At 56.6% G+C, this 12,789-nt stretch overlaps 1 long non-coding RNA gene and 1 other non-coding gene across 3 annotated transcripts in view; both read right to left on the reverse strand.

Annotated features, from left to right (window-relative positions):
* Positions 1 to 11,903, reverse strand: part of LOC118520090 (uncharacterized) — a 166,661-nt gene extending 154,758 nt beyond the window's left edge. The window contains exons 1-3 of one of the 2 annotated variants that reach the window (XR_004909520.2): positions 11,433 to 11,903; positions 7,083 to 7,279; positions 6,349 to 6,492 (exon numbers count right to left, since the gene is read on the reverse strand). This is a non-coding gene — a long non-coding RNA (uncharacterized LOC118520090). Of the gene's footprint in view, positions 1 to 5,709; positions 6,493 to 7,082; positions 7,280 to 11,432 lie in introns of those variants that run through there. The other variant, XR_013441574.1, reaches the window with a different exon arrangement.
* Positions 8,871 to 8,977, reverse strand: LOC118520114 (U6 spliceosomal RNA). Its single transcript, XR_004909544.1, has one exon. It is a non-coding gene; the product is annotated as a U6 spliceosomal RNA (small nuclear RNA).
* Positions 11,904 to 12,789: the final 886 nt, after the last annotated feature.

Genomic DNA, 12,789 nt, shown 5'->3' on the forward strand with positions numbered 1-12,789 from the left:
CGTTGAATAAACAATAAACAAAGCATAGAAAGAAACAGCAGGGGGATCTAGGTGAGGCTAAAAAGGAAAGCTAACACCCGTTAAAGCCACAGGGAGATACCACTACATGCCTATCAGCTTGGCCAAAACCCGGAACCCTGCCAACACCAAGTGTTGGGGAGGACAGGGAGCCACAGGAACGCTCATGCGTCACTGGCGGGAATGCAGAATGTGCAGCCACTTTGCAAGACGGTTTGGCGGTTTCTTACAAAACTAAACCCTACTGTTACCATATGATCCAGCAGTCATGCTCCTTAGTATTTACCCAAAGGAGTTGAAGACTTACATCCACATGAAAACCTGCACTCGGATGTGTATAGCAGCTTTATTCCTAATTGCCAGAACGTGGAAGCACCCAAGATGTCCTTCAGCACGTGAGCGGATAAACTGTGAAACATCCAGGCAATGGAATATTATTCAGCACTAAAAAGAAATGAGCTACAAGCCAGGAAAAGACATGGAGGAAACCTAAATGCGTATTTCTAGGTGAATTAATCCAATCTGGAATCACCACATACTGCAGGATTCCAACCATATGACATTCTTGAAAAGGCAAAACTACGGAGACAATAAGGAGATCAGTGGTTGCCCGAGGTTATGGAGGGGAGAGGGGCGGGATGATAGGCAGAGCACGGAGGGTTTTTAGGGCCGGGAAACTACTCTGTATATATGATAATGGTGGACACACGTCCCTGTGCATTTGTCCAAACCCACAGAACGTACACACTAAGAGAAGACCGTGATGTCAGCCGTGGACTTTGGGTGACGCTGATGACGACGTGTCACTGTAGGTTCGCCAACCGTAACAAACGTCCCACTCTGGAGGGGGCTGTTGTTAACGGGGAGGCTGTGCCTGTGTGGGGGCGGGAGGTATAGGGGAACTCTCTGTACCTTCCCCCTAATGGTGCTGTGAACCTGCAACTGCTCTAAAAGTAAAGTCTTTAAAAAGTTTTTAAAGAATAGCCTCCATAATAATAGTAGCCACTCTGTCTTACTCTTACTAGTGACAAAACCAAGGCCCGCAGTTATGAACGTCAGAGCTGGAGGAGAGCAGCTTCTTCTGGCTCTGAGCCCACGCTCTCCCCAGCTCCAGCCCGCCTGCAGGTGGGGCGGCAGGATCTGGAGCTGGCCTTCCCAGGGCTGCCAAGGGGCTTTAGCCAACCACAGCACGGGGGCCTGGGCAGGTCATGCCAGCCACCGACGCCCACTGGGGACTTCAAGAGACAGGAGCTGCTGAGGGCCCTGGACCACGGCTGTGCAGCCTGGGGAGCTACACCGGCCAGCAGCCCCCAAGGGTGGTGACATCCTGCATAGAATGGGGACTGGGGCCAGCACAGGCCCTGGAGTTCGACTGCCTGGGTGCAAATGCGGGCTTCTGCCTCTTACCAGCTCGGTGACCTTGGGCACCTTACTTCACTCCTCCATGCCTCAGTTTCCCCATCAGTAAAATGGGGGTAATCAGGCTTTCTACGTTGTAAGATTGCTGTGCCATCCAGATGAGGTGACACTCGCAAGCACCCCACAGAGTGGGAGATAGGAAGCCTGCCACGGGTGGTTGCTATTCTCACTCTCAGCTGTCACTTCTCAAGCCCTATGCCAGACCCACTGTGTTCCTTAGCTTACCTCATCCTCACCCCACAGCCAAGGAAGCACGACAGTCTCCATGCTCAGAGGCCTTTCCCAAGGCCACCCAGGTAATGAGAGGGATCTGGACCAAGGACCCCTCCCTCCAAAGCTGCTGTGTCGCCCTGCCTTTTGGGGCGAACAGTCCCTGTGACAGGTGCATCCGCCCACAGTGAGCAGCCCAGCCTCGCTGACTGGCACATTCCTCGGGTGGTTGTGACCTGGGAACAGTGAAGTCCTGGCTGCAAGAGCGGGTGGGGGAGGCTGGACAGAAAAGCCCCAGGTAATGTAAATGGAAACTCTAACCGACAGGACTGCACCTGGTGTTTTTGCATTTCCCAAGACAGCTGAAGGGATTGTGTCTGAAGCTTCACACCCCGGAGGAAACCCGTCTGTAGCCATCAGGGCGGCTGGACTGGGTCCCAAAGCCACCTCATGTCCCAGCCTAGAAATTCGGTGTGGGAGCTGATTTAAATGCAGCACCTCAGGTAAACTGGGACCCATCTGGGAGGGGCCTTGACCCAAATCCCAGCCAAGGCGGGGGGGGGAGGAAAGGGGGGTGCTCTCTTAGATCCAAGGAGGAGGCAGTAATGCTCTGTTCCCCACAGATTCCTGGGGCATTAAAGGGCGACCCCAAGGCCACTTGTCTGGGCTGTATGTGAACTGTGCCGGGGAGGCCACCCCCTGGGAACCCTGAGGGTCTGGCTCCTTCTGGCACCAACTCTGCGGGCAGCATACAGCAAAGACTCGGGCATCGTGCGGGAAGCGGTGCTCAAACAGATGACGTAAACTGCCCAGGGTCACGCCCAACTGGAAGAACCGGGACTCAGAGCCAGGCCTGGCTCCAGGACCCTGGCACCTTCCCTGAGCCTATCCAAACAGGACCTGCAGCCACCATAGCTGGGAGAAACCAGCCCGAATGTGTCGCCAGTCAGCGGCCACCCTCCAGCACAGAGCACAAGCCATGGCACCCCGGGGAAACCCCAAATACCAGAAGACAAGGTCCGTGGCCTTGAGCTGCAGTAAGTTATAGGGCAAGCAGTGCAACTGTGCGAGTGACCGGAGCCAAATCCCTGCATCAGCAGCGCTGGCCCAGCTGTGTCAGACAGACAGGCACGTGCAGAGCAGTCAGGGGCCTGGTGAGGCTGAAGGAGGCCTCTGCAGCTGGGTGGCGTGGGGGGTGGGGGGGGTGCAGCCAGCCAGCGGGCACTGGTCTGTAAGGGTGGCCACAGAGGACGAGGAAGTCCGGCAGCAGGCCGAGCCAAGACCAGGCCCCGCCACACGGCTCCAGGAAGAAGGTGGCTGGGAGGCCTTCCAACCACGGTCAGAAATTTTCATTTGAAACGAGAGGCGGGTGGAGAGTGCCCTGCAGGGACAGAGACCACAACAGTGCTGGACACAAAGCCAGGATCTCACAGAGCCCTGCGTGTCCCTGCGGGCAGCAAGCACACGAGGGGCTCAGAGGAAGCCCCCCACTGCCCCATTCTGGTAAGCCGGGCTGCAGTGCCCAGCTCTGGGTCCAGCTCCCCACGGCCTGAGCCCCCCTGCTCCCCAGTCCCCAGAAAAGGTAGAGCAATGTTTGTTTGACTTACCTATTAACCACTTCCCCAAAATAGACCCATGCCTGTGGGGTGTTCCAATTCAGGAGGCTGCTCAGACGTGAGTTGCAAACCGTCCTACCTCCTGGAACCCTTTCTGAGAGGCTCCTCTATGATCAGTAACGTCCCGGACAACTAGACCCCCAGGAGCAAAAGGTTCAAGCACTAAAAAGGCGAATCAAGGCCAGATGTTGACGAAGGGGCTTCAAGGTTAAGAAACCATCTCCAAGTCAACTCACAGCTGAGCTCAGGCAGACAGGACCCCCGGCTGTCTCTTCCAACCTGTCCCCCCGAACGGTGTGCCCCTTGGCCTCCCAGCCCCCCAAGCCTGTGCCTATGCTCTCACCAAGTACGCTGCCCCTGCACTCAGGGTCCCTGGTCACCTGGTGGATTCAGAGGGCACAACTCCAAAGGGGGGACCCCAGCTCAGCAAGCAGCCTGGGACTTTTGCTCTGACACCAGCGCCACATGATCAGGCAAACCGCCGGGAGCGGCACCCACAGGGGAAACGGGCCAGGCAACATGAAAGCAAGAACAAAACCAACATCGGGCGGGTTATTTTTATCATGCTCCACACTCGCAGCGGAGACCTGACAGCTAAAGGGGCATCCCAGGCATTGGGCAGGTTTCTTGCACCCTCTGCCTCTTCCCTCCTTCCGTGCCCTGAGCCCCCTCCTCGGGAAACTGAGAAAGTGGATCGGGTCAGAGCAAAACATTCCTCATTCTGCCTTCTCCACAGGAAAAACTAATTAGTCGCCAAATATTCGGAATGGGTAATTGCTACCTGAATTAATAAGGGCAAACAGCCGGCAAGAAAACAGTGGTTTACTATTTCTGAGGGCTTGCCTCTCTTAACCCGGAGTCCCAGGCTCTGCTGGGAGGGACTGGCCCTGGTGCGACACGTCTCCCACCGGCAGCCGCAGAAAGGGGCACTTGGCAGCCTGGGGCTGGCCCCGCTCCTGGGTCAGTTCAAACACTCCTGTGGTTAGGGGTCACCCCGTCTCCTCTAACACCCAGCACACGTGTGCTCACATACACGTGCACGCTCACACAGATGCACACGCCACACCTGCACACGCACCACACACACGCCTGCACCACACACACAGGCATGCACCACCCACACCGTGCGTGCTCACACACACGTGCACACTCACACGAATGCACATGCCACACCTGCACACGCACCACACACACACCACACACAGGCATGCACCGCACACACGGGCAGCCAGCGCCCACACCACTCGTGCACACACACACGTGCACACTCACACGAATGCACACGCCACACCTGCACACGCACCACACACACGCCTGCACCACACACACAGGCATGCACCACCCACACCGTGTGTGCTCACATACACGTGCACACTCACACGAATGCACACGCCACACATGCACACGAACCACACACACGCCTGCACCACACACACACTTGTGCTCACACACACGTGCACACTCACACGAATGCACATGCCACACATGCACACGAACCACACACACGCCTGCACCACACACACCACTCATGCTCACACACACGTGCACACTCACACGAATGCACACGCCACACATGCACACAAACCACACACACGCCTGCACCACACACACACTTGTGCTCACACACACGTGCACACTCACACGAATGCACACACCACACCTGCACACGAACCACACACACGCCTGCACCACACACACGGGCAGCCAGCATCCACACCACTCGTGCACACACACACGTGCACACAGCACATACCAGGGACATCCAAGGGTTCCAAGGAGAATGCATCAAACGAGATTCTCACCCAGGGTTTTCACCAAGTTGCCCCAAGTTCGTCAACTCTGACAGGGGGTGTGTAGACCAAACTGAGGGGGTTGCAGGCAGAAGGAGGAAGAAGAGAGAGGGAAAGGAAAGTTGAGGTGACCCTAAGGAGAAGAGAACAGGCACGTGCGGAGGCTGGCGCAGCCCCAGTCCACCCCCACCCCGGTACAGCTCCAGAGTCCTGCCCAGAGGGTCCTGGGGAGCCTGCTAAGCCCCACCATGACCTTGCTGTGTGACCTCAGACACATCACCTTCCCTCTCTGGGCCTGGGTTTCTGCCTGTGTAGAAATGAAGTGCGTCGGTGCAATCATTTGAACAGTTCTGAGGCGCTGCCCCCCAGGAAGGCTTCAGTTCAAAATTGGGGTCATCACAGTCTCCCCTGCCTGCAGCCCCTCCCCCCACCCCTGCCGGAGCATTTACCACAGGACTTCCCCTGCACATGGCAGCAAGGAACTTCCTCTGGGGTGGCCATGGCTCTCTGGAGGCGTCCCAGCGTCACAGGCAGCTTAGCTTCTCACTGCTGCAAAGCCGCACAGAGAATTCTCGGCGGCATCTGCGGGGGCTGCCCTCGCCGGCGGTGCATCTGTGTGAGGCTGCCACGGAAGTTAAGTGTGTCCACATGATGCATATGATCGGTCCTTCACTTTTTTATTTAATGACATATTGTAAGCAGCTCTCATGGCTGTACGTGGACGGTTCTTTTCCGAACAGCCACACAATTATTCCATTGAGGGCTGTTTCATAGATCCAACTGAACCCCTACTCCGGCGATTTTATTGCAGGTTTTTCCAGTCTTTGGCTTTTATAAGTATTGCTATAATAACTCTGCTTATAGGTACTCATTCTGTATAAATGAAAAGTTCTCCATGTGTAGATATCTACCCATATCTTTAGAGGTTCCTATTTGCCTAGAAACAAAGTCTGGTGCCCCGCACACCAGGTCCTGAGCTGCAATCACTTCAGAGCATGGGATCAGGGAAGAAAACTCAAGCTTTCTGTAAGCAATACCTTATACTGTTTGGGAAATGGAATGAGTAAGGGGAAAATAAACAAAATGCAGCCCCTGTTGAAACCTCTTCAGAAGTGGTTTTCTTAGCGGGTATGGATCTGGCAGGAGCAGAGTCACAGAAGCATGGAACGAAGGGAGGACGATGGATGTGTCAGGCAGAAGGAGAGGCCGGGGCCACCGCTTTGTTCTGCTGGGTCAGCTCTCCCCTGGGCTGGCGAGGGCAGGACCTGGGTTCAAATCCTGCTCTGTGCACTCACCTGGCACCCGGGTGTTGTTTTGTGTGAGGACTTCCATTTCCCTGTGTGTAGAACAGGACACCCAGCCAGCAGGTCACACGAGACCACCAGAGAGCGCCTGGCAAGGAGGGGTCACCCTCAGCCTCTGTCCTGCCATCTTCCTCCCTGCTCCAGGTCGTGAGAAAAAGAAACACTGAATCTCACAGCTGCTCCTTAAGTCCCCATGCGTCTCTCTCCAGCCTCCCCCACGGCCCCCAACTCAGTCTCAGGGCTTCTCCACCCTGTGGCCTTTCTCCCGAAGAGAGAACCCCTGACAACACCACGTCTTTGGGCACAAATGTGAGCACGTCTAGAAATCCCCAGATGATTAATAACTAAGACAACCCCCTTTGTCACTAATGATATATGGCAATAAACCTACTGGCCAATGTTTTTTACTTATTTTTCTAGGAAAACACAGGAAGCCCAAGAACACAGAAACACAGCAACTCCGGGGTTGAGCAGGGATATTCTTAAAAATCCCCATGGTGCTTATACGGTTTAGCAATCTTTCCCTTCACGTGGATGCGCCCTGGGTTAGGAGTCGGGACCCCTGCAGATGCAAACAGGAAGGGAGGCCTGGCGGGCAAAAGCACACGATGCAGTGGGCCTCACACATCCGCCCGCCATGGTCACCAGCCGCTGAGCAGCACACACCCGTGCCAGGATCCACAGTCACCTGCACCCAGGCAGGCCACTGACTAATCCCAGCTCACCTGGGCCAGGTGACCTCGGGAATCAGTAACTTGAGCCGGAAGTCCCAGCCTCCTCCTCTGTAAGGGAGCATCTCTTTCCTCGAGGGTTGTCAGAGGATCCCATGAGATAAAGTTGACCAGCCAGTGGGGTAACGGCTGATGTCACCACATTCCCACAGGTCTCAGGAGGCTGTTCCCATAGTCAGATGGGCTCATGTCTGTGAAATAGCATGAGGATATGAAAAGTGGGGCCTTTAGTCACCCCCCCCCAGGAGACAGCCCTGGGTCCCCACCCAGCCGGACTCCCCAGGACTGGGAAGGAAGCTCATCAGAATCCAGAATCGCTGTTAGTCACCAAAGGCTCTGCTCCCCACCTCCCCAGTGGCCTGCCTCCCTGCCCCACGAGCAGAGTCTCCTGGGTTCCCAGTCCGGGAATCAGCCTTCGGCCCTCTCCCTAGAGATACTTTGAACACTTCAAGGGCCTCACTCCAGAGAACATCAAAGACCACAGCATTTCCCACGGCATCCTTCAACCAAGTGACCTGTGAATGTCCATCCCCATGACCCGGGAGCTCGGCTTTGACTAGGGAGCCACTGGCCCCCCAGACCCCATGCCCCAAATCCATTGCAGGGGCGGGTGACATGGCTTCCCCAGTGGAGGGGCTGAGATGGGTTCTGCCTGGGATTTGCACCTTTACCCTACTCAGTAAAGAGCTGTGTCGCTATAAACCTCTCCTCCACTTTCTTACGGGCTAATGGGTTAAACATCTTTAATTTTAGAAATAATTGCACACAACTGTAGAGCACACACTGGCCCCAGGTCCCCCAGCTCGTGATCTCTCCATGCATAGGGGACAACAATATTTTTAGGCCTATCCCAGTTACCCACCCCGGCCGCAAATGAAATATTAATGAAAGGTTATGCTCGCAGCCTTCAGAAAATGATTACTCAAGACAGCAATTATATTTTCCCCCTTTCTGTGTAATAAAACTGCACCTCACTGCGCAGTAGGAATTAATAATTCTGAACCCTGTTGTTACCGAGGCAACATCAAAGCGGAAGGGAAGGCATGCCCACGAGGGAAAACACACACACACGTCGAGACCCACAAAGAAAGTGGGTGACTTCAAAAGAGCAGGATTCTATATTCAGGGCTGGGATCCTTTCTCAAGGTCATTAGCGGCTCTAGCTGACTGAAAGAGTGGCCCAATTACAAAGCACACAGAGGAACAGAAATGAGAACAGGACGTAGCTACAACTCCAACTCCGGGTCACTCCGCACGGCCACCAGCCTGGCAAGTACCTGCAGCCAATCGGCCAACTCCCCAGAATCCTTCCAAGGGACTCAAAAGCTCAGGACAGCCAGCTGACTCCAGAGCCAACGGGCAATTTCCATGTAAGAAGAAAGAGGACACCCCATGGCCTGGAAGAAAAATAGTGGCCATTTATTGAGCACCTGCTATATGTCAGGCAAGTGCGAAAGGCGGGAAGTCCCAACCTCATTTGACAGATAACAGCACTGAAGCTCAGAAACATTCACTGAACTGCCCAAGGTTACACGGTAAATGGCAGATTTGGGATTTAAACTGAAATCAAAGAGGGTGAGGGTCGTCTGTGTCTCTGCCCTGTTCATTTCACTCCCCACAGACCACCTAGCAGGGTGCCCGGCAGAGAGTAGGTGCTCAAGAAATTGTACTTATATAACGAGCGCATGATTACACTGGATCCAGCATCCACGCTCGGAAGGCAAAACTCTGCACCTTCTCAACAGACTTGAACAGAAAAAACAATTGTGACTTTATTATCTTTTAAATACGGAACACTTTGTGAATTTGCACGTCATCCTTGTGCAGGGGCCATGCTAATCTTCTCTGTATTGTCCCAAGCTTAGTAGGTGTGCTGCCGAAGCAGGCACGAGAACACGCAGTTGTGACTTCCAATGAGTCTCAGCGTTCCGGGAACTGGGGTAGGTGGGGGAAAGGGCGGCATGCGATCTGGCACATCCCGTGACAACAGGCACCCATCACGCCCCCCAACACATGCTCTAATCTTACCCCTCGAGGCACTGTCAGACATTTTTCATAAGAGATTCGTGGGATACCGTACGAAGCAACTACAGTTTCGTTTTGCTCTGTGACCATATGAAAATCAGAAATTTTTCATGACGTTCCCTTGAAGGAACCTTCTGCTACCAGATCATGCCCTGACCCTCGGGGGGTGGGGGCTGCCCACCGCCCTTCAGCCCTTTAGGTAACTCTGGGGCAAATGAGAAAAACCTTAAGGCCTTAGAGAACAAGGTCATAGGTTGAAGCAGAACAGAGTTGCGTAGCTGTGACGGGGCTCCGGATCATGTGGCCCGGAGCCGGGGGCCCAACGGGCAGAGGAGAATCTGCTGACCCTGCTGGAGGTGGGGAGAGCTGCTGAGGCAGGGGGAACAAAGCTGTCCTGGGGTCACTGAGGTGGGGGGAGTGAGGCCTTCCCCCTCTGACAGGGAAGAGCAGGGGTTCCCAAGAGCTGTGCATGCGGAAAGAAGGCCCAGGGAGGCCAGGAAATGGCCAGCAGGGTGGTGGGGCAGACTGCCTGCTGGGTGGGTTCTTCGCGCCCCAGGATCCTTCTGGAAACTGCAGCACCTGTGTGTGTGCGTGAGGAGCTGGGGCAGCCCTTTGTGATGGGAAAGCCAGGAGGGACAGGAGAGGAGGTGAGAGGGGTCTGTGAGAGATGCTCGGGGAACTCAGCTCTTCAAGCAGAGGGAGCGTGCTGGGCGGACTGAGCAGCCCTTAAACAGACAGAGTAACGGAAGCCCGGTCACGGCCCAGCACCCAGGCTGGCGAGAGGGCTGACGGGCAGCAGCCGGAGGAAGGGACACCCGCTTGCTGAGCAGCCGGAACGTGTGCAGTGTGCTCGGTGCTCGATGCAGTGTCAGAAGACGCAAACACAGCCCGTGAGGGTCACGCAGCCGCGTGACAATGTCGGCACAGCCCGCAGGCAGCCGGATACAGAAACAAGGGCCTGCGTCTTGCTGGGGACTCGTGACAGAGCCCAGGTGCCTCGGCAGCTCCCCCGTGGACACCGCCTGCCAGGGGCGGTGTTTGCACAAAGGGCTCAGATGAAGTGCACCGGGGTCCCTGGGACACCGTCCAACCCAGGGTTCCATGAGAGCTCCCGACGGCCCTCTAGAATGAGGACACCCTGGTGGGAAGCGTGGAGAACACCACGGCCAGGGGCACTGCTGGAGGGAAGACGGAGAGAGGGTCCCACCACCTCCGGAAAAGGGCCAGAGCGCCTGCTTTTTCTGACACCAAATGAATCCACTGACACTCATCCTCCTTAGTCACATGTGGTCCCAGACCCAGAGAGCCACTGGCCAGAGGTGGCAAGGCCCCAGCCTCCTCCTGCCCTTAGCCTCTTCGTGCTTCCCTGCTCAGCAGGCCTGGCCAGAGAGGCCACACAGAGAAAGGGCACAGTGGCAGAAAGAGGGGCAGCAGGTGGTCAGCCCCCCCCCACGGGGGGGCCCAAGGGAGCTGGGTCCTGGGACCAAGCAGCGGGGATGCCATTTACAGTATAACAGAGCTCCTCAGGAAGCCCCCAGGGCCCTCACAGGCCTTCCTGACCTGCCTCTGAGTGGGGGCAGGGGCCATCCTTGACACAGGACAGGCCTGAGAGAGCAGGCAGGTCCGCACAGAGCCGCTGAAAGCCAGGGCGGGGACCACGGGCCTCAGCCAGTGCTGACCACAGATGCCCCAGGCTTCACATGCAACTGAGTGAGTGGCATCTGCGAGGAGAAGAAGTGGGAATGTTCTGAGAACCAGATCCTCCTTCCTTCTGCCAGAAAATTGGGGCCATTTTCCGGGAAGGTTAAGAAGTCAAAGAAGCTGCTTTCCACAAGCCTGAGAGACAGGGCACTGTCCCAATCACAGATTCCATCGGTGACCACCTGCTCGCGTTCAGAGGGCAGGGAGTAGGCTACCCAGGCGAGGAACACGGAGAAGCTGGGGCCAGCGCAGTCTTGGGGTTCAGAGCAAGCCCCCAACTCCCCCAGCCCCGCCCAAACCTGTAGGAAGAGTCCTCTGCAGTGTTCCTGATTCTTCCTCCACCTGAGGCCTCACCCAGCATGGGGATAGGAATGCCTGAGGATAGGGGAAGCACACCTGAGATGTGGCCACCTTGCGGCCCGGGCCTACAGGGAGACAAGCAGCTGGGCCCCCAGGTGGGAGGGGGCACCGCTCCTGCCTCAGAGAAGCACCCTGAGGGTTGTGCTGCCACCTGGTCGTGGCCATGGGGAGAGGGGGCGCTGGGAGGAGGGGGCGCTCTGCCTGGCTGGCGGAGGCACGGGGGCATCACATACTCACTATTCATTCCATAACACTTACTGAACGCCTCGCGATGCGCAGTCTTAAGACAGAAGCGGTCTCAGAGGGGAGAGACTTGTGACTATCCGCCCCAATGCAGGGTGATGGCCAGCCCAGGTCGGGACAGGGACAAGCGCCGGCGCGGGCACGGAGGGACGTCCGCCCTGGCCGGAGCGCGGGCTGGGGCGCAGAGCAGGGAAAGGGAGAGAGAGTGCGCGGCCCGCGGGACCCCGGGGCTCAGCTACGGGCGCCTCTCTAGAGCCTGGATTGAGGAAGTTGGGGTCAGAGCTCCAGAGAGGAGTCCTTGCTGCTGAATTCCCCTTCCAGACATCAGAGGCAAAGAGGAACACGCACTCGAGACCACCTGCGCCAGCACTTCCCGCTGGCTCAAAAAACAGGTCGCGTCGTCTTGAGCGCGGCAGCAGGCACAGGTTCCGCGGCGGCCCGGAAAACCACCGCTCCGGGGAGGAGGCCGCGGCCCCCGGGCGGGGGCGGAGCTCCGGCAGGCCCCGCCCACCGCACGCACCGCGCGCAGCCCCGCCCGGGTCCTCCTCCGGGTTAAGCTTCCCAGCCGGGTCCAGGACGCCTCCGCGCGCGGTTCCCGCTCCTCCGTGCACCTTCCCGTTCCAGCCTCCCGGCATCTCCTGCAACTGTCAAAATCACCTCTTTTTAAGTCCATTTCATTGCTCAAGACTTTTTTAGATGAGGCCTTTCATTATTCCTGGATCCGGATATAATCTTTCTCTCTTTTCACCACCCCACCTCCACGTCCCCCAAAACCCCACCCCACCCTCGCAATTTGTGCAAACCTCTAATCCGACTGATCAGACTATATGGCCTCCTTACCGCGGAACACTGGGAGGTCCTTAAGGACTATCTGTGGAATGGAATGAGAGAGGACTTGCATCCCTTAACCCTACAAGCAATTCCAGCTTCACCCTACGCCTTTGCCTGTGGACTCTCATGACCTAGAAGAGGAACCCGGGCCCTGCCTTTGGGATGAAGTTTCCTCCACCCTGACACGAATTGCCCTCTATCTGCAGGACTCGCTGAGTGCTCCTGGGAACCGCCAGGCTCCCCTCCCCACTGCAGTCTTGAAGGGCAGCTCAGCTGGCCTTTGGTGCCCCTAATGTGCGTGGGTGCTAGGCAGAGCGGCAGGAAAGCCACGAGACGCTGTGAAAGGTGTGCCGCCAGGTGGGAAGAGTGCGAACCTCGAGGTCAGGGGGACCCACGTTCCAACTCTGCCTGCCATGCACTGTGGTTGTGCTTAGGCAAATTCCCCGTGCGTCAGTTTTTTCAGCTGTAAAATAGGGGCAGTAATCACTATTTCGCAGACCTCCGGTAAGGACTGAAGAAACGCATGAGCACCTATGGGCTC

This window comes from Halichoerus grypus, chromosome 10 (genome assembly GCF_964656455.1).
Source record: "Halichoerus grypus chromosome 10, mHalGry1.hap1.1, whole genome shotgun sequence".
NCBI classification, from domain to species: Eukaryota; Metazoa; Chordata; class Mammalia; order Carnivora; family Phocidae; genus Halichoerus; species Halichoerus grypus.